Source organism: Dasypus novemcinctus, chromosome X (genome assembly GCF_030445035.2).
Source record: "Dasypus novemcinctus isolate mDasNov1 chromosome X, mDasNov1.1.hap2, whole genome shotgun sequence".
In the NCBI taxonomy this organism is placed as follows: Eukaryota; Metazoa; Chordata; class Mammalia; order Cingulata; family Dasypodidae; genus Dasypus; species Dasypus novemcinctus.
Genome location: NC_080704.1, coordinates 60,905,886 through 60,925,854, shown reverse-complemented (window position 1 = coordinate 60,925,854; position 19,969 = coordinate 60,905,886).

The window sequence follows — 19,969 nt, the reverse complement described above, 5'->3', positions numbered from 1 at the left end:
TCACCCCAGCCAGTACAGTAGTTCCCCCTTTGACTGTTGATTCAGAAGTTAGAGGAGATCAAAGTGACCAGGTGGAAGTTATAACTTCCATTTGAACAGAATCACTGTTGTGTTTCCTGGTGACAAAATTCCTCCTTTTGGGACTAAAACCTGTAGACCATCAGAGTTGGAGTTTGCATGGCAGGAAGCAAAAATTTTCCTACTGGACCACTAGGGGTAAGAGTGAGTGATGCCGCTCCCATTTCCTCCCCTTGATTCCTGAAACCATGGATCCTGATCATGGGAGAAACAGCACCATAGAGTGGATGCTGATTTAGAGCATACACAGCATCCTGGAGAACATTGCTCCAGCCCAGCGGGATATTACCACCTATTTGGGGCTGTAATTGAGTCTTCAAAATGCCATTCCACCATTCTATCAATCCAGCTGCTTCAGGGTAATGGGGAAAGGGGTATGACCAGTCAATTCCGTGGGCATGTGCCAATTCTCACACATCATTAGCTATGAAATGGGTTCCTTGATTAAAGCAATGCTGTGTGGAATGGAATGGAGGTAGATAAGACATTCAGTAAGTCCATGGATGGTAGTTTTGAGAGAAGCGTTGCATGTAGGAAATGCAAACCCATAACTAGAGTATGTATCTATTCCAGTTGAAACAAATCACTGCCCCTTCCATGGTGGAAATGGTCCAATGTAGTCAATCTGCCACCAGGTAGCAGGCCGGTCACCTCAGGGAATGGTACCATATTGGGGGCTGAGTGTGGGTCTCTGCTGCTGGCAGATTGGGCACTCAGCAGTGGCTGTAGACACGTCAGCCTTGGTAAGGGGACGTCCATGTTGCTGAGCCCATGCATAACCTCCATCCCTACCTCCATGGCCATTTTGTTCATGAGTCCCCTGGGCAGTGACAGGAGTGGCTGGGGAAAGAGGCTGAATATTAGCCATTGAGCATGTTATCTTATCCTCTTGATTATTAAAATCTTCCTCTGCTGAAGTCACCATTGGGTGAACATTCATGTGGGACACAAACGTTTTAATGGTTTTTGCCCATTCAAAAAGGTCTATCTACATACCTCTTCCCCAGACCTCTTTGTCACCTAATTTCCAATCAGGTTCCTTCCAATTCCCTGACCATCCATCAAAACCATTGGCAACAGCCCATGAATCAGAGTACATATGCACCTCTGGCCATTTCTTCTTCCAAGAAAAATGAACAACCTGGTGTACTGCTCGAAGTTTGGCCCACGGGGAGGATTTGCTCTTACCACTGTCCTTCAGGGATGTCCCAGAAAGGACCTGCAGTGCTGCAGCTACCCACTGTCAGGTGGTACCTGCATATCATGCAGAACCATCTGTAAACCCCCCCTGAGTTTTCTCTTCCTCAGTCAATTGATTGTAAGGAACTCACAAAGAGGCCAAAGCTGTGGACTGGGCAAGAGATGGTAACAGGGCAAGGGTGGTGACCATGGGCATTTGGGCTACTTCCTCATGTAACTTACTTGTGCCTTCAGGACCTGCGTGAGCTCTATCTCATATATACCACTTCTCTTTATTACAGAGTGCTGCTGTGCATGCCCAAGTTTATAGTTTGGTGGTTCAGACAATCCAGCTCATGATAGGCCAGTCAGGTCTCATGGTAACTTAATGGCCCATGGTTATGCGTTCAGTCTCTACTAAGGCCCAGTAGCAGGCAAAAATCTATTTCTCAAAATGTGGCATTGGTGTGGAGAAAGTGGCCTTGGTGGCTGCTGGGGGTAGGGAGTGGGAGGAAGAGATATGATGTGGGGGCGTTTTTGGGACTTGGAGTTGTCCTGAGTGGTGCTGCAGGGACAGTTACTGGACATTGTATGTCCTCCCATGGCCCACTGGGTGGACTGTGGGAGAGTGTGGGCTATGCTGTGGACCATTGACCATGAGGTGCAGTGGTGCTCAGAGATGTATTCACCAAATGCAATGAATGTCTTATGATGATGGAGGAGGTTGTTATGGGGGGTGGGAGGTAATGGGGACCTCATTTTTTGAATGTAACATTAAAAAAATAAAGACAAAAAATTAAAATTAAAATAAAAAAAAATGGGATTAGTTATCTGAAGAGGATGTCAGCCCTTTGCTCCAAAACCCTAAGGGTCTGCATTATGATTCTCCTATAGGGGCCTGCCAAAAGCTCCAGAGATCAACTCTATTGCCACTGAAACTTCCAGTAGCATTGGATCTGCTGGATCATATGACCCAACTGGTAGTGCAGCTTGCACAGTAGCCTGGACCTGATGGAGGAGCTTGTCTTTTTCTGGTCCTCAATAAAAACTAGCAGCTCTTCTTGTCACCAAGTAAATGGACCAGAAGTGTAGCACACACAAATGAGGAATGTGTTATCTCAAATCCAGACACCTATTAAGCATTGTGCCTCATTTTCCATCATAGCAGTGGCTAGATGCAACAGCTTATCTTTCACTTTGGTAGGGATGTGATGACATGCCCCACATCACTGGACACCTAGAAATTCCACTGAGGTGGAAGGACCTTGTATTTCAGTTGGATTTATCTCCCATCGTATCTTATGTGAATGCCTTATTAATAAGTCTAGTGTCTTTGCTTCTTCTTGCTCACTAGGTCCTATTAACATGATATCTTCAATAATAATGGATCAGTGTGATGTCTTTTTTTTTGGGGGGGGGGAGGGAGAGATGATCAAGGTCCCTGTGGACAATATTATGACATAGGGCTGGAAAGTTGATATACCCCTGAGGCAAGACAGTGAAGGTATACTGCTGGCCTTGCCAGCTTAAAGCAAACTGTTTTTGGTGGTCCTTACTAATAGCAATAGAGAAAAAAAGCATTCACCAAATCAACAGCTGCATACCAGGTACCAGGGAATGTTGATTTGCTCAAACAATGATACCACATCTGGGACTGCAGCTACAATTGGAATCACCACCTGGTCAAGTTTATGATAATCTACTGTCATCCTCCAAGATACATCTGTTTTCTGTACAGGCCAAATAGGAGAATTGAATGAGGATGTTTTGGGAATCACCACCCTTGCATCCTTCAAATTCTTGATGGTGGCACTAATTTGTGCAGTTCCCCCAGGAATCTGGTATTGCTTTTTGTTTACTGTTTTGCTAGATAGGGGCAGTTCTAGTGGGTTCCACTTGACCTTTCCAACCATAATATCCCTCACTCCATGAGTCAGGAATCCAATGTGGGGATTCAGCCAGTTACCGGGTATGTCTATTCCAATTATACATTCTGGAACTGGGTAAATAACAACAGAATGGGTCCAAGGACCCATTGGACTAACGGTGAGATGGACCTGTGTTAAAACTCCATTAATCACCTACCTCCATAAGCCCTACTCTAACTGGTGGACCACAGTGATGTTTTGGGTCTGACGGAATTAATGTCACTTCTGAGCCAGTGTCTAATAATCCCCAAAATGTCTGATCACTTTCTTTTCCCCAAAGCAATTACTCTGGTAAAAGGCCATAGATCTTCTTGGGGAAATGTGGGGGGAAGATTAACAGTATAAATTTTGGGCAGTTTAACAGTGTTCTTCCCAATGTAGACATGGCTCTGTCCTTCTTCTCATTCAAGGGGCTCAGGATCTGGAAACTGTCTCAAGTCTGGGATTGATTAAGGGGTCATGATTCTCTACATCTGTAATTTGAGTTAGGGTTTTTTTTCACTCAGCCTAGAATTTTTCTGTTTACATGGATCCTGAAGAAATTTACTAGTCTGCCCATGTATTTCATTTCCAGGTACCCCATTATGTATTAGCCAATGCCATAACTCTATGCGACTCAGACTATTTTGAGTGCTTTTTTGAATCTGACTTTCATTGTGGTAGCCACGCCCACCTTGACTTTGGCCATAAACTGCTGATACTTGACATTTACCAAACAGAATCCAATCACACCCATAATGTTTAAGGATTCTAATTCCATTACAGCCCTCCCTATGGTAATATCTGGTTTACAGAGAAGAGCAACCATGGAACACTTCAGGGAAGGTGGAGTTAGTCTTACAAATTTATTTCTCACAGTCCTGGTTAAAGGTGTGTCCTCTGGACATTCCTGGGGTGGGTGGGCAGTTCTCAAATGGTAAATCCATTCTCTCATTTCAATCTCCCTAAGTCTTTAAATTCCCTCTTCTACTGTGTACCAGGGCAAATCAGGCATCTCAACTTCAGACATGCTAGGTCATCTTTTGGTCCATGTTTCAATCAACCCCTCAAATAAACTGTTAGAGCCCTTGCTAACACCTTGAGCTACAGCTTTGAATCCAGATTTCTGCTTGGTGGGCCTATATCAATAAATTCAGCCTTATCCAACTTTATATTCCTTCCACCATTGTCCCATACCCTTAGTACCCATTCCCACACGTATTCCCCTGATTTCTGTCTATACAAGTTGGAAAACTCATGCAGTTCTTTCTGGGTATACCTTACTTCCTCCTGAGTCACAGTTTGTATTTCTCCTTTGGGGGCTTGTTGTGATTTTAGTCTAATAATAGGTTTCAAAGACAAGAGAGGTGGAAGGGGTGGGTAAGAGGAGGATTAGAAATACTACTGACCCCACAGCTTTCCCTTGGATTTTCTTCTGGTGAGACAGGGTTAATCTCTTCTGGCAGGAGGAGGAAGGCAGTTTCCTCAGGGCAGACTGGAGGCTAGGCAGTGCATGGTTCAGTTTGGCTGGTACATGCCTCAGGGCTGGGAGGAGATCCAGACTCCCTGGGATAGGCAGGCCAGAGGCTGGGCAAGACAGGCTTCAGTTTGGCTGGTACCCACCTCAGGGCTGGAAGTTGTTTCAGATTCCCTGGGACAGGCTGGGGGCTGATGATACAAGGTTGACAAGGTCTGGTCTGGAAAGGGAAGGCAATTGCAAGCTTATCTGGTAAAGTCTCAGCAGAATTCAGGGTTCCAATGTCTCCATCAATATTATCATCTCTTATGTCTCCATCCCAATTCTCTGGATTCCACTCTTTTCCAATCAATGCCTTCACTTTAACTGCAGAAACCCTGTGGGGTTGATATTTTAGTTTCCTTTGTAACTCTGCTACTCATACAATGTAAGTCTGAGTTCAGTTCTCAGATATTTTGAGCCTGTAGCTACAGGAGATAAGATTTTCTTTCAGAGCACAGATAGAAACTTTTGCATCATTCATGCATTGTTTAAGTTTAAAATTTGAAGCCTTTAACTCATCTCTTTTCTAACAGTATCCAGAGCATATAGGAGGAGCCAGCTAACATCAAATACCTTTTGACTCCAAAAAACTCTGTTAAGGTGTTGAAAACTCTCTCACCCAGATCCTTGCTTCTTATTAGCATGGAAGTAGGGGAATCCAGTGATGATATTTTGCATGTCTCGATTGCCAACTTGTGCCATTCACTGTTAGCAGTCCCTTCTTATTGGAAAGGGAAGTGTCAGTACCCTTGAGTCCAATTAGAGTAGAGAGCCAATTGCAGCACTCCCAGAACCACCTCAGCCACCCCATGTTTAAGACTGTTCCCCAAGAACCACTCCCAGTACCCAGCTGTATATTAGTCAAGGTTTTCTAGGGAAACAGAATCAACAAAAGATATCTGTCAATAGTATGTGATTTAATAAGAGTCTTTCATATGATTGTGGGGATGCACAAATCCAGGTTCTGCAGGCAGGCTGCAACCAGGGGCTCCAATGAAAGGCCAGTGAAGACACTTGATGAGTACTGGGAGATGTTGGCTATCCAAAGATGAGCTGAGAAATTCTCACTCAATGCTGGAATTACTTTCCTTCTATGGCATTCAACTGATTGGATAAAGCATCACTCCTTGCTAATGGCACTCTCCCTGATTGATTTAATTGTAATCAGCTACCTATGATTTATGACTGTAATAAAGTCAATGGTGACTAAAGTCCATACATACCCTTGTATTACATTTAGCCCAGTACTTGCCTGAACAAATAGCTAGTTCCAATTACCTGACCTAGTTGACACAATAGCCTAACCATCACACATGACAGCACCTATTACAGTGATAAAAGACAAAACATAAAAAAAAATCTTTTATAGTATTTTTCATTTTTAATACCCCAATTTTAAATCTATTTTAGTTTTTCTAAATTGTGTATTTTATTTCCAATGTTTAAACCTATCATTTGTATTTCATTTTCTTATTAATTGAAGTTGGCAATGTATTAGGTTTCATTTTTTAAGAAGTTTTGGATCATGAGGGTTTCAGTTATGGCAGGGGAGGAGCATTGGTGTGGGGTGTCACTGATGGAGGATGCATGGGAGGGAGTTCACTTGGGCATGCATATAGGGTATATGAATATGTTTGGATGTTCACTGGATATTGACACAGTGGGTAGAGAATCGCACAACAACTGAAGGAGTGCTGGATTCCCAATCTGGGGAGCTCTGCCACGTTGCCTAATTGAACAGCAACAATCCTCAAGTGCAAGGGCAATGACCAGTGAAGAAGGATGGTCCAATGATGAGCCCTTGATACTGATGACTATGCTTACAAGCCTTTTGTGCATGAAATTTCAACATGGCCTAGTGTTGCATGGTGCCTAAGAGTTACATCCTTACAGCCTCCATGTTGCTCAAATGTGGCCACTCTCTAAGCCAAATTCAGCATATAAATGCATTACCTTCCCCCCCCCAGCATGGGAAATGACTCCTGGGGATGAGCCTCCCTGGTGTCGATGGATTACTACCAAGCACCAGCTGGCGATGCAACTGGAAAAAGATCTTGAATGAAAGGGGGATTGATAAAAACAAATGAGTAATATGGCTAAGAGACTTCAAAATAAGTGTGGAGGTCATCAGAGGGGTCATGCTTTTGCATGTCTCAGCAGGATCCCAGACATAGCCAAAGTAGATACAACCCCAGGTACTGGTTTTTCTGAGGGCAATGGAGAGACCCAGGTCCTACAGTCATAGCAGATAGTTCTGGAGTTTAGAGCCTTGCCAGTGGGCCCTACTTTGGAATTTGTGCTCCTGAGTGTGATGAGTTGGACTCAGATGTAATTTCTCTATGCATGCCTCTTCTGTCCCTTTTATTGAACTTGTGGCTGGTGCTGGGGTTGGTGTATGCTCAGGAGACCCAAATCTCTGGACAGTCCATGTGCCAGCTGGGTTGTGAGCCTCAGCAGTATTGCAGCACCTACTCTCCAGTACATTGGACTTAACCCAGTTCACTTGACCAGGAGGTGAGGATGAACAACCACCACACCAAGGGAATGAGAGACTCTACAGCTGTGGGCATGAGAGTCCCATCCACCAGCCTTTTGGGATCAATGTTCCCTCTCTATTGAGAGGTGGAGTGGGCATCACCACCACAGTGTCCTGAGGATGGAGGAATAAAATATGGACTATAGTGGATTTAATGGTATTCTATTATAGAATTATTGTGACTCTAGCAATGGAAGAAATTGTATCATTAATGTGGAGACAGTGGCCACTGGAGGTGCAGAAGGCAGGTAGAGGGAAATGGAGGTGTGATATTGGGCATTTTTGGGACTTGGAGTTGTACTGAATGATATTGCAGGGACAGATGCAGGACATTACATATTCTGCCATAACCCACTGAATGGACTGGGGGAGAGTATAAACTACAACATAAACTATAATAATACATGCTGTGTAGCAGTGCTCCAAAATGTGGGAAAAGTGAGGGTGTCAGTAATAGGGCATATGGGGGCCTCTTACGTTTTTTAATGTAACAATTTGTGTGATCTATATATCTTTTAAAAATAAATAAAGATATATATATTTTAAAAAACTGTGTTGTGCTGGTTAAAATCACTGAAGAGATACCACACTCAGCCCTCCCCTACACATTCCCTCTTTTGAGTGAAGACTAAGTCTTTTTCCTCTCCACTGACTACTTATCCACAGGTTTTACTGAGGCTGTTCACCTTGAGGGTGGGTGATGGGTGCTGTTCCCACCACAGGGGTCCAGCAACTCATGGTTTTTCCTTTTGGCCTCTTTCTCTCTCCATCCCCAATCCTTCCTGGATGATGTAAGTGACACTCTCCTGGTCTGCAGATCCCCAAAGCAAGTCCCTCAGGTTAATTTGACATTTCTTCCCTATTTTGTAGAAGAACAGTGCCTTGCCTGAGCTACTCCAATGCCATCCTCCTGTTATTCTTGTTATTTTTTTCATTATTAGAGAAGTTGTGGGTTTACAGAACAATTATGCATAAAATACAGTATTCGCATATACCCCCCCCCACTACCAACAAATTGCATTGGTGTGGAACATTGGTTACAATTGCAAATAGCTCATTTTTATAATTTGCTATTAACTAATGTCGATGGTTTAATTTAGTGTTCATTATTGTTTGTGTAGTGTGGTTCTGTGAAATTTTTAAAATTTTTATTCTATTACCATAGATACAATTGAACATTTCCCTCATTTTAATCATATTCAGGTATATATTTAAGTGCTATTAATTATATTCACAATGTGTTGTGTTAGCATCACCAACATCCATTACGAAAATATTTTCATCCTTCCAAATAGAAACCCTGTGCATTTTAAGCCTTAACTTCCCATTCCCTACTCCTTCTGGTATGCCCATTCCATGTACTTTATGGTATTACATTTTTCTCCAAGTCTTTGTTTTCTTTATTTTTTTTCTCTCTCTTCTTCATACTATATAACTTCTATTGATCTGTCTTCCAGGTTGCTAATTCTTTCTTCTGACTGCTCAAATCTACTGCTGTACACTTCTACTCCATTTTTATTTGAGTTACAGTACCTCTCAGCTTCAGAATTTTCTTTTGTATCTTTTTATAATTTTGAACTATTTATTGATATTCATTTTACTGAAACAAGGTTGTCTTACCTTTCTTTAATTCTTTAGACATAGTTTCCTTTAATACTTTGAACATATTTATAATGGCTGTTTTGAGATGTATTTCTCCTAAGTCCAAATCTGTGTCTCTTCAAAAGCAGTTTCTATTGTCTGCTTTTCCTCCTGTGTGTGAGTCACACTTTCTTGTTGAATTAAAAAGCTCATTTTTTGTTGTTGAAAACTGTAAATATTAGGCAATATATTGATATTGTAGCAATTACATATACTGATTCTTTTATCTTGGGCTTCTGAGAAATATGGGTTTTATCAAAATTCAGGTTTATTGGGAAAGCTAAAGGACAGTGGGAGACAGAATAAGAAATATTAAAGAAGACTGAAGAGAGATCTACTACTATGCTCAATCTGGAAGTAAAGAAGCCAGGATATTTGGGTCAGGGACCTCAGGGAAACATGTGCATATTATGGAATTTATAGTCCTTTAAGTCATATGCATAGAGGTACCTGCATCCATTAGTATATTTTACCTGGAAGATAGGAGTGATGCAGACTCTGCTACTAAGAATGAGTAAAGGGCGGTGGACTTGGCCCAGTGGTTAAGGTGTCCGTCTACCACATGGGAGGTCCCCAGTTCAAACCCCAGGCCTCCTTGACCCATGTGGAGCTGGCCCATGCACAGTGCTGGTGAGCGCAAGGAGTGCTGTGCCATGCAGGGGTGTCCCCCATGTAGGGGAGCCCCATGTACAAGGAGTGCGCCCCGTAAGGAGAGCCCCCCAGCGTGAAAGAAAGTGCAGCCTGCCCAAGAATGGCAGTGCCCACATGGAGAGCTGACACAACAAGATGACACAACAAAAAGAAGCACAGATTCCTGTGCTGCAGAAGCGCACAAAGAAGACGCAGCAAATAGACACAGAGAACAGACAACCGGGGTGTGTGTGGGGGAAGGGGAGAGAAATAAATAAATAAATCTTTTTAAAAAAAGAATGAGTAAAGGTCTTAGCTATGAATTCTCCAACAATGCATCATAGTTTCTCCAATGCTTAGGGTTTTAGGGAACCCTGGGGCAACTTAAACAGTTATTATGGCATCAATATTGAATTGCAAAAGTTCTATATCTTTTATCTGTGGATGATTAAATTGTAGTGTCATATGTGTGTGCATGTATTTTTCTCTTTGTTTAACATGCTCTCTTCAAAACGCTGGGGCAATTACTGTAATTCATGGGTGGGTGTGGTCTTCCAGCCCATTTTAGGCTTCTGAACTATATCTGATATTTCAGGGTTAAAGCCATTAATAAAAAAGGTGGGGATTTCCAAGGTGGAATCAACATTAATGCCAACCATGAACATTCCTTAAAATGGACTCTAATACTCACTCAAGTTAGAGAAATATTAATCTCCTTTCTATCAACAGGGTTGAATTGTTACCCAGTCAATGTGTGTGTGTGTGTGTGTGTGCATGTGTGCATGTGAATGTGTAGGGAGGATGTGAAATTCAGGGAAAGCCTTTAAGAGATTTTTTCTATCTCTAGGGCTTTTACATATTTGGAACAGATGTTGTTTCTATTCGGGTTAGCTAAATCCTCACTCATGATGGCCCATATGGCGTTGTCAAACAAGGTTTGGGCATCCCCTAGTCTTACTAAAATGTATGCTAAGTAATATATATCAAAGAGGCTTAGAATCATATGCCCTCAAAATTATCCCAAATTGCTCAATATATTTTTCCCTATGCTTTCAAGGATTTGAAAAACTTTTAACTATGGCATGGAAGATGTCCTAAGGGATGAGGATTTTTTTCTACTTTTTAAAACATACATAGATTATACAAATGGCACATAAAAAATGTAGGGGATTTCCATATGCCCTGCTCCACACACCACACACCTCCCACATTTTCCACATTAACAACATCCTTCATTAACTGATGTATATTCATTGCTATTAAAGAACACATTTTGGAGCATTGCCACTAAGTGTGGATTAAAGTTTACATTGTATTTTACACTCTCTCCCTCCCAATTCTGTAGGTTATGGCAAGATATATAATGGGAGGAGGCGGGGTAAGATGGCATCTGAGTGAGTACACCTCATAACCTCTCCTGTAGGAAAGAGGTGGCTGAGTAGGGTTGGAAACTTGCTGAAGCTGTATCGGGACTTGAAAGGCAGGAGGTATTATGGGAATTGCGAGCTACTAGCACAGAGGTCAGAAGTAGTGGGGAGGTAGAATCCTTCCCCCTAGGACTTGCGGCCACAGTGTTCCCTGAAAACTGTCGGATGTGCAGCGGTGTTCCCAAGCCCCAGGTTCCCCAGATGCATGGTCCCTTAAGCCCCAATGGCTCATGTACCAAAGAACCACATATCCTCAGTCTGCAATATCACAGAATTCCCTCTTCTGAATCCAGCATTCCCTGTGGTCCAGGATTACTCTAGCCCTCTGGTTTTGGACTGACTCTGCCAGTGGGAGGGATTTGGTGGGAGGTGCAGATTCAATTTTCTGGATCCTCCTTTTTTTTTTTTTTTTTGAGCTTGGAGGAGCATACCAGCTGGCTTGGGGAAAGCCTAGGAAGAAAGGAGAGGGGGAGTCTCTGCTGAGAAAGCCCAATTTACCTAAACACCCTGGGATAGGAAAGTTGGTCTGGGAGAAGGTGGAATCAGAAAATCAACTAGCCCTCCTGTAGCACACCTAAGAGAGAGCGACTGTAGGACGTGCTTTCTAAGCTTCCAATAGCATATTTGGGGTCCCTGGTGAGATGTGGGTGCTCTCTCTCTGGAAATTAAAAGTTGTTGTTTCTGTGCTGAGCTGGTTCACCAAGGACCAATTTGAAATTCCTACTAGAACCCTCATGCAGCTTTCCTGTTGCCCTGGGAGAGAGGGAAGTGAGGAAGGGAGAAAGGGGGAAAGTCAGACTCCTAAACTTTTTATTTAACTGCGAAGAGAATATTTTTGCTTGAAATTTTGTTGGGTCTTTTCTGTTGATTGGTTTTCTTCTTTTTCCTTCCTCTTTATACTCCCATGGTACTTTTTTCTTTTCTGTTTTCCTATTTTTCTTCTTGCTTCCTTCCCCCCTTGTTCCCCTTTTTTCCCTTTCTTTCTCTTCTTTTATATTAGGTATTGCAGGGAGTGCTTCACATTTGCTATATTTCCTCATTTTTGATATCCTCTTTTCTGTGTGTATTGATATTGGCTACCAACACTATCCCCTTTCCTCTACATCTTTCTATCCTCCATCATTTATTGTTTCTCTTACATTCCACCTTTGTTGGACCAAAATTTTTCCAACATTTTACTTCTAATACCTTTGTTCTGTTTTCTGTCTTTTATTCACTCTTTATGTTATTGTCCTTTCTTTTCTCTTTCCCTATCTCCTGACCATAAAGCCTTTTAATTCATATTATATTACTCCCCATATTCAGTTTACTGTCTCATTATAGGTACTCCACTTTTCTTACTGTTATTACTCTACAGAGTTTACATGAGTCTAATATCCATTCTCTTAGAATTCACATGGTTCCTCTGTTAACATTTGCTATCAATACAACTATGACACATTTTGTTGTATTACTCCTTTTCCTTCCTCTGGCCCTAATATTTTTCTTAAAGTGAACTTAGCCAACAACAAGGAAATAGAGTAAGAAGAACAAAGTGACAAAAAGAAGACTTAATATGCACACAAAAACAACTAATTAAAGCTCAAGACTAGAAAAAGAAGCTAAGCAATTGAACAAATCTGTCAAGATAAAATGACCAGACAGCAACAAAAAACTACAAACCAAACCAATAATCAGGAAAACATGCCCAAATACAATGAACAAACTAAAAACCAGGAAGAGGAACAGAACATTGAACAAGTAATTAAAGCTCTCAAAACATATATTAGGGATTGATTTAATGAAGAGAAGGAAGAGATTAAGAATATGAAGAAAATACTTGGAAAGAATACAGAAGAAATCACAATCATATTCAAAAAGACAATGGGTATGATGGTGATTAATGGCAAAATTCAGGAAATGAAAAATACACTCTCAGAAAATAACTGGAGACTCAAAGAGGCAGAGGGAAGAATTAGTGATGTGGAAGACAGTTCATCTGAAATCAGATAGTAGAACTGATCAATAGAAACATACCCAGAAATGTACTCACCAGATGCAATGGATGTGTCATGATGATGGAGGAGAGTGTTACTGTGGGGGGAGTGGTGGGGTGGGGGCAGTGGGGGTGAATGGGGACCTCATATTTTTTGAATGTAATATATTTTTTAAAATGAATGAATAAAATAAAATAAAAAAACATAGAAAAAAGCCAACAGGGATTTAGGGACCTGAAAGACAATGCAAAATGCACAAATATATGCATTATACACATCCCAGAAGAAGAGAAGAGAAATGGGACAGAAGGGGTGTTGGAGGAAATAATGGCTGACAACTTCTCAAACCTATTGAGGGAGATGGATGTACATATTCAGGAAGCACAATGCACCCCAAACAGCATAATGCTCAAGACAAAGAAGAATTACTAAAAGCAGCAAGAAAAAAGAGAATCATCACATACAAAGGAGGCTTCATAAGATTAAGGGCTGATGTCTCATATGAAACCATGGAGGCAAGAAGGCAGTGGTATGAAATAGTCATGGTACTAAAAGAAAAAAATTTCCAACTAAGAATACTCTATCCAGGAGAGTTAGGGTTCAAAAATGGAGAGCTCAAAATATTCACAGATAAACAGAATTGAAGAGAGTATGCCTCCAAGAATCCTGCCCTTCAAGAAATAATAAATGGAGTTCTGCAGGAAGGAAGAAAAAAACGAGAGACAAGAGATGGAGGAAAGCGTAAGAACAATTAAAAAGAAAAAAAGAAAAAATCAAACAAATTATGACAAACACAAGTCCAAAGAAAACATGGCTAATATAAATAATTCCTTGAAAGTAATAACACTGAATGTCAATGGATTAAACTCACCCATCAAGAGACTCAGACTGTAAGATTGGATAAGGAAATATGACCGATCTACATGCTGTCTACAAGAAACATACCTTAGACCTAGGGATTCAAGGAAGTTGAAAGTGAATGGCTGGAAAATAATCTTACAAGCAAACAATAACCAAAAAAGGGCAGGAGTAGCGGTACTAATATCAGACAAAATAGACTTTAAATGCAAAAGAATCATGTGAGACAAAGATGGACACTACATATTATTGAAAGGGATAATCTTTGAAGAAGGAAGAACAATCAAAAACATTTATGCTCCCAATAAGGGCACTTCAAAATATGTGAGGCAAGCACAGGAAAAACTAAGTGGAGGAATAGATACCGCTACAATTATAGTGGGAGACTTAGTACACCACTATCAACTTACCCTAATACCAAAGCCAAACAAAGACAATACAAGAAAGGAAAATTAAAGACCAATATCTCTAATGAGCCTAGATGCAAAAATCCTTAACAAAATACTTGCTAATCATATTCAACAACACATTAAATGAACTGTAAACCATGACCAAGTGGGATTCATTCTTGGTATGCAAGGAAGGTTCAATATAAGAAAATCAGTTAATGTAATACAGCATTTAAACAGATTGAAGGGGAACAATCACATGATCATATCTATAGTTGCAGAAAAAGCATTTGACAAAGTACAGCACCCTTTCTTGATAAAAATACTGCAAAAGATTGGAATACAAGGAAACATTCTGAACATGATAAAGGGTATATGTGAAAAACCCACAGCCAACATCATGTACAATGGTGAAATCCTAAAATCTTTCCCTCTAAGACAGAAACACGACAAGGTTGCCCACTATCACCCCTTCTATTTAACACTGTCTTAGAAGTACTTACTTGAGTACTGAGGCAAGAGCCAGTCATAAAAGGCATCCATAATTGGAAAGGAGGAAGTAAACTTTCACTATTTGCAGATGACATGATCCTATACATAGAAAACCCTGAGAAGTCTACAACAAAACTTCTAGAACTTATAAATGAGTTCAATAAAATCACAGGTTACTAGATTAATGTGCAAAAATCAGTAGCATTTCTGTACACCAATAATGAGCAATCTGAGAAGGAAATCAAGAAACAAATACCATTATACAACAGTAAATTTTAAAAATCCAATACCTAGGACTAAATTTAACTGAAGATGTAAAAGACTTATACACAGAAAACTACACAACACAGTTCAAGGAAATCAAAGCAGACCTAAATAAATGGAAGAATATTCCTTGTTCTTCTATAGGAAGACTAAATATTATTAAGATATCTATCCTACCCAAACTGATCTACACATTCAATGTAATCCCAATAAAAATCAACACACTATTCTTTAATGAACTATAAAAACTATGAAATTTATTTGGAAAGGAAAGAGTCCCTGAATAGCCAAAGATATATTGAAAATGAAAAACAAAATTGGAGGAATCACACTACCTGACTTCAAAATATACTGCAAAGCTACAGTATTGAAAATGGCATGGTATTGCCACAAAAATAGACACACTGAGCAAGGAAACCGAATTGAGAGTCCTGATATATATCCTCCTATATACAGCCATATGGTATTCGACAAGGTCACCAAACCCACTCAACTGGGAGAGAATGACTTCTTCAACAAATGGTACCTGGAGAACTAGATATCCACATGTAAAAGAATGAAAGGATTACCAACTCACATCTTACACAAAAATACACTCAAGATGGATCACAGATCTAAATATAAGGCCCATGATCATAAAGACTTTGGAAATTGAAGTAGGCAAGCAACTACAAGAACTTGTAATACAAAATGGAGTGGATTTTTGAAGATGGCATCTGAGTGAGTGCACCTCAGAGTCTCTCCTGCAAAGAAGTGGCTTGGAGTCTTGCTAGAGTGGGCTGTTTTGGGACTTGCAAGGCAGGAGGTATATGGACATCATTTTGGGAAGAGAGTGATAGAAGTAGTGCTTGCTAAAGGTAGAATTGTGGGTTACAAGTACAGAGGTTGGAAGCTGTGGGGAGATGGGACCCTTGCCCTAGGCCTGGCAACCACAGTGTTCCCTAAGAACAGACACTTCTCCAAAGAAAATAAACAAATGGCTAAAAAAACACATGAAAAAATGATCAAAATCACTAGCTTTTAGGGAAATGCAAATCAAAACAGCAATGGGATACAATTCCACTGCTGGGTATATAACCACCCAGTAGAACAGAAAACAAGGACACAAACAGATATATACACAACAATGTTCATAGCGGCATTATTCAGTACTGCCAGAGTTGGAATCAACACAAATGCCCATCAACAGATGAATGGACAAATAAAATGTGGTATATACACACAATGGAATACTATTCAGCTATAAGAAGGAAGAGATATGATGTGGGGGCATTTTTGGGATTTTGAGTTGTCCTTAATGATATTGCAGTGTCAGATGCTGGACTTTATATATCCTGCCATAACCCACTAAATTTACTGGAGAAGAGTGCAAGTTACAGCATAAACTATTATCTGTGTAGTGCAGCAGTTTCCCAAAATGTGTTCACTGAGTGCGATGAGTGTGCCGCAATGATGAGGGAGGATGTTGGTGTGGGAGGAGTGGGGTGTGGGGGTGGGGTGTATGCAGGAACCTTTTATATTTTTTAGTGTAACATTTTTTTTGTGATGTATATATCTTCAAAAATATAATTTACAAAAATGATGTGGTTACGGGTGGGGAGTGGGTTATATGGGAACCTCTTATATTTTTTGTTTTTTAATGTTTTTTTAATGTAAAATCCTTGTGATCTATTAACTTTAATTAAAAAAAAAAGAAGTGAAACCGGTATAAAAAAATAGAGTGTTCTTCTACAAGGTGTTCAGAATATGATACATGGGAAAAATACAACTAATTTAACTTATAGACTATAGTTAACAGTAATATTGTAAAATTTTTGTAGTAAAGGCAAAGAAAGTACAATTATCAATGCTAAAGGTCCAAAAAAGAATAGGGGGTTTAGTTTTATGAGATTTGAATTTGATTAAGATATTTTTCTCTTTTTGTTCACCAGCAAGATGACTCTAGCCATTTCATTTAACTAATCTCTGATCATTTATGTATCTCTCTGAACACTGGACAAACAATTGAACTTGTTTAGGTGCCTGGATGGAAGTTTTTTAAAGTAATTCTTCCAAAATTTGATAAGCTACCCTTTGCCTATTATTTTTATCAGTTTAAATGAAGTTTTATAAAAGAAAAAAGTAATAAAAACTCTTCTAAGTTTATTTTCCATCTGGTTAGCAGGTATTAGAATGAAAGAAATTAGTGCTACAAATAATTTACATTATGCATTTAAATAAATGCTATGCTTTTTGCAAAAAGTTCAGGAGAAATTTAAACAAATACAAATTTTCATGTTTATAATACATATAATTATGGTAAAATCATTATTAACAGTAATTACTGAAAACAATTTTGTCATCACAAATAGCCGCCTCAATTCTCATTTTTCCCTTAAATTAAACTAGTTTGGGCTTGACCACTTTGCATAGGGAACAGCAAATTTCCTAACTAAGAAAAATTTTGCAGTAATTAATGGTTGATACCAAATAATATAGGTCTCTCTTAGGGCAAAGAGTGGAGGTCATATACTTTTATTAAAAAAGAAATTGTATTAAAGTTTATCATTCATCCATGAACATACATAAACAATTGTGTATAGTAAAAGTTTTGTGAGGTTACCAAACAACCATGCATAACATCATACATGTCTCCTATATATTACCCTACCATCAAAAACTTACATTGATGTGAAATAATTACTTTTTGAATTTGAGCTGTGTATATGTATATATAAATTTGGCTATGATCCACAGTTTTTTCCTATTTATTTTTTAATTGTATTTTTAAAAAGATACATAGATCACAAAAAATGTTACATTAAAAATTATCAGAGGCTCCCATATACCTCACACCACACCCCCCCACTTCTCCCACATCAACAACCTCTTTCATCATTGTGGCACATTCATTGCATTTGGGGAATACATTCTGGAGCACTGCTGCACCACATGGATAATAGTTTACATTGTAGTTTCCACTCTCCCCCAGTACATTCAGTGGGCTATGGCAGGATATCTAATATCCAGCATCTGACCCTGTGATATCATTTAGGACAACTCCAAGTGCAGACAATGCCCCCACATCACATCACTTCTTCCCTCTCCCTGTCCTCAGGAATTCCCATGGCCCCTGTCTCCACATTAATGATACACTTTCTTCCATTGCTAGAGTCACAATAGTTCTGTAGTAGAATACCAATAAGCCCACTCTAATACATATTTTATTTCTCAATCCTGTGGACCCTGGGATGGTGATGTCCACTCCACCTCTAAATCAAGAGGGGGCTTAGAGCCCACATGACTGATGGATGTAATTCTGCTTGGAGTTGTAGGCACTCTCTGTTCCCTGGTGTGGTGGTTGACCATCTTCATTTCCCTGTTAGCCAACCTATGGAAGCCCAACAAACTTGAGAGTAGGAGTTGTCACTCAGCTAAGGCTCAGGGCCAAGCTAGCACATGGCCAGTCCAGAAAATAAAGTTTCCTGCATATACACCAACCCCAGCACCAACCACAGGTTCAGTAAAAGTGACAGAAGAGACATGTTCAGAAAGTTCATATCTGAATCCAACTCCATCACACTCAGGAACACAAATTCCAAGGTAAGACCCACTGACAGGGCACTGAACTCCAGAGCCAACTGCATGATCATAGAACCTATGTGTCTCCATAGGCCCTCAAGAGCACCAGTTCCTGGGGTTGTATCTACTTTGGCTGTGTCTGGAATCCTGCTGAAGTGTGCATAAATACCACCCCTCTGATGACTTGCCAACACTTTTTTGAAGACTGTTAGCCATATAAACTCATTTTTCTTCACTATTTCTCCCTTTTATTCAAGGTCTTTTAATAATGGCATCACCAGTTAGTGATTGGTAGTAATTCCTTTATGATAGGGAGGCTCATCCTAGGGAATCATGTTCCTACCAGGGGGAAGGTAATGCTTTTACATGCTGAGTTTGGCTTAGAGAGTGGCCACATTTGAGCAACATGGAGGCTTTCAGGAGATAACTCTTAGGCACCCTGCATCTCTAGGTCTAGTTCAAATTTCAGGCACACAGGCTCATAAGCATAGTCATTAGTATCAAGGCACCCTGCAGCTCTAGGCCTAGTTCAAATTTCAGGCACACAGGCTCATAAGTATAGTCATTAGTATCAAGTCCTCATCTATGGAACATCATTCTTACTGATTTTTGCCATTGCATTTGGGGGATTGTTGCTGTACCATTGAGGAATGTGACAGAGCTCCCCTGGCTAGGAACTCAGCACTCCCTCAGTTGTCATTTGTAACTGTAACTACTATGAAAATACACAATGAATATCCAAATATTTTTATATACTCTATAGACATACCCTGCAGACTTCCTCCCAACCATGTGTCCCCCATCAATAACACCCCACAGCCATGTTCCTCCCCTGCCATAGTTTAAACTCTGTCATCCAAAACATCTTCAAAAAATGAAGCTTAATATATTGTCAAATTTAATTAATAGGAAAATGAAATAGTTATAGGTTTAAAGATTAGAAATAGAATAAACAGTAATTTAGAAAAACTAAAAGTAAAAATAAATGGGTATTAAAAAATGAAAAATATCATAAAACTTTGTTTTTGATATTTTGCCTTTCATCACTGTAATAGTGGTGCCCTGTATGCACAGTGCCAAGGCAATTTCTTTCATTTCTTCCTCAGTGTCTACATCCCTTCTTTTTTTCTTCTAATTTTTAATTTTTAATTTAGAAAACTTTCAATCACAGTAAAATCACATATACAATATAGGACTGCCCTAACGCATAGGGAGCCACCATTCCTCTCAAGAGATACAATTCCCTCTATTTGAGAACTTCAGTCCTCCCTAGGATATGGGTATACTTTCACTCTCTCATTGTATGGGTCTCCATCCAATGATATAACCCCCCTATGATAAAATTAGCACTCACACACTCCTTAGAAGCCTGTCCTGTATCAGATTCTCCCCTTTAAGAATCTTAAACAGATAACCTTCCTTATTATAATTTAGAAAAAGTTTTCTCAATATTATACTCTCAACCACATACCTGATAATCTCCTATGTTCATATGTTCCCCCACCCTCCCCC